General features: G+C 36.0%; 1 non-coding gene across 1 annotated transcript; it reads left to right on the top strand.

The window, feature by feature from the left end:
* Window positions 1-1,331: 1,331 nt before the first annotated feature.
* LOC141716291 (small nucleolar RNA R71) lies at window positions 1,332-1,438 on the top strand. Its single transcript, XR_012573005.1, has one exon. It is a non-coding gene; the product is annotated as a small nucleolar RNA R71 (small nucleolar RNA).
* The last annotated feature ends 1,643 nt before the right edge of the window (window positions 1,439-3,081 follow it).

Here is a 3,081-nt window from a genome sequence, read left to right on the forward strand (position 1 = left end):
TATATAACTGTGTGAATTGATTTGCAAACTGCGGAATAATAACTTAGAATGAATCAATACACAAGTAATTAAAAATACAAGTCTTTAAAAATTTTCTGGTGGATTTGAATGTATCCACCAGAGATATATATTATATCAAGAGAACTCTATGTAGCAATTAGCTCACAGTTGCTTACAAATTTTTAACAACTAAGAATACAGAGAAATGCTAAGAATATAGCTTACAAATGTTTCTCTTTTGGTTGCTTTGTTAGTTGTTCTATTTGCTACTTCTTGGTTTATATATCACCAAGATTATAAAGTAATAAGACAAGATAATAAAACAAAAACTATCAAGTCTAATACTATACTACTCCATTACTCTTTGCCAGCATCTTTGAATATCTTTATAATAGCATGGAAATGGCAATGCTTCTTAGTTCTCTAAAACCCAGTTGAATAGGCTTCCACATTCCATTGGCATACACTCGACGCATGTGACCGTGTTGTCACTATCAACAGATGTTTGAATTCTTTATCCGTCAGGTTCATGATCATCCATCGGGATGTCTTGTTGATCATCTGTCGAATGGCATTGTTATTTATCCGTCGGGTAGCAATCTGGCACTTGACTTCATTTCATTTATGCAGAATTACAAGACATCATCTATGTACAATTAATCAACCTATTCTACATATCTAGTTAAAGTCAACATGACTTGAATACTACTTACGGAATCTAAATAATGTGTATGCAGAAATGTGCTACAGACTCCTTGTTACATAAACTTCTAACTCGTTGGATAATAGATCATCATCCGTCGAGACTATATTGAGTCATCCATCAGGACTATAACCCATAACCCTTAATGAAATCATCAAGTACACAACATATTCACAACACTGAGCATTGCTTCAGTTGAAGTTAGGATGATTGTGGTTGTTGGGATGATAAGTGGCTGGCACAAGTTGCTGCAATCGATGAAAATTGCTCACAAACTGATTCACTAGAAATATTGCACTGATCAGTCTCATGGGCACCGACACAAAGCTCAGAGACACTAATGATTTGATTAACTTCATAATTAGTCAAAGTGTCCACCTTCATCGTCAAAGCCTTAAGTTGGGCAGCTATAACAGTTGCTGCATCCAACTCCAGAATTCCTGCTACTTTTCCCTGAGTCAGTTTCTGGGAAGGATTCTGGTATTCATTAACAGGCATCAGTTCAGTTAATTCATAAGCTTTATTGTAGCTCTTAGCCCACAAGGCTCCTCCTGATGCTGCATCGAGCATGGGTCTAGAAGTAGCACCCAATTCATTATAGAAACAGTTTATAATCATCCAATCAGGCATGCCATGGTGTGGGCACTTCCTTATCATCTCCTTATATCGATCCCAAGCCTCATACAGAGATTCTCCAATTTGCTGAGCAAATTGAGTAATAGCATTCCTGATTGTCGCAGTCTTCGCCATAGGGAAGAATTTAGTGAGAAACTTTTGAGCAAGATCCTCCCATGTGGTGATAGACCCTGGTGATAGAGAATATAACCAGCACTTTGCTTTATCCCTTAGAGAGAATGGGAAGAGTAGCAGCTTGATAGCATCTTAAGTTACACCATTAAACTTGAAAGTGTCGCAGATCTCAATAAAATCCCTGATGTGCATGTTGGGGTCTTCAGTAGGCGAACCCATAAACTGAACTGAGTTCTGTATCATCTGAATCATGCTTGACTTGATCTCAAAAGCGTTAGCCGAGATGGCTAGCCTGATGATGCTTGACTGAAAATCATTGATCTTAGGCTGAGAATAGTCTATCAAAGTCTTAGGAATTTCTGCTTGATCATCCATCACTACTAAAACTGGTTCCTCGATTTTCTCTTCTTCTTCTTCTTCTATCTTCTCTTCGTCCTCAAAAACTTCCCTTCGAACCGCTACAACTTCTTCCTCGGCTTTATCCAGAGTTCTCTTACGAGACCGCGAACGCGTATGCATACACGCTCGCTAGAGTACCTGAAATAAGACAAGAAAATAGATAAGTAATAATGTCCGATTCAATGAACTTTAACGATCACTGATGACAAACACATAAATAAAAAATTAACACTACAGTCCTCGGCAGCGTTGCCAAAAACTTGTTAGTCGCTAAACTCGCGCTAATAATACACGCAAGTATACGCGTTCGCAAGTAATATAGAATTATTTCTAGTTCGTTCCCACGGAGACTGACTTTGGTTAACTAATTAATTCATGCACTTATGCACCAATGATATGGCTATTATTCAATGCTAAAACGGATAACAAATTGGGTTTTTGATTATAACTAAGAATTAAACTAACAATTATAACTAAGAGAATAAGAATGGTTGAATTTATATATATGACAAATATGGGTTTCTAACTTCATTAAGTACTTCATTCAATAGCTTTATTGTTCTTAACCTTAGCATGTAATGGTGATGACACTAATCAGAGAACACGAAACTGATAAACACCAACTTTCATTGCATGAGTACCATACTATCAGACATCCAAAAAATAGATAGAAGCTGAATAGACACCAACTATATTGAGACCCTATATGTCTATAGAATTTGCCAACATAAAGGTTTAAAGCACAAGTTATCTGTTGTGATTACATAGGGAAAGTAAGATGGTTAAAATTACCTACGAATCATGCATAACAATAACACATGAACCTATGCTAGCATGGCAAGTTCTAAATCCTTAAATTCACTATCATTTCATTAAAAATTAACACGCTATCTTATAAGTTTGTGACGCTCATAAGACGAATAAGCATAACCAATAATAGGTTATCATACAATCACCACACACTAAGGTATCGAACAAATTAACTAAAGAAATCCATAAATAAATCCGCTAGAACCCCAAGATAACGACTAGCCCATAATTGGACTCATCATCAACTTGGGTTCTGATGAAAGCAAGGTATAATAAATGTAGTCTTTATACTGAATAAATAATAAAACCAAGTACGAAACAAGAGTAAGGTTCACAAATAAGAAAACTAGCATCCAGGTTACAATTAGAACAAAGATTCACAAGTAAAAACAAGATATTTTTCGTCTTTGTTGAATCGT

The sequence above is a fragment of the Apium graveolens genome, chromosome 3 (assembly GCF_009905375.1).
Source record: "Apium graveolens cultivar Ventura chromosome 3, ASM990537v1, whole genome shotgun sequence".
Taxonomy (NCBI): domain Eukaryota; kingdom Viridiplantae; phylum Streptophyta; class Magnoliopsida; order Apiales; family Apiaceae; genus Apium; species Apium graveolens.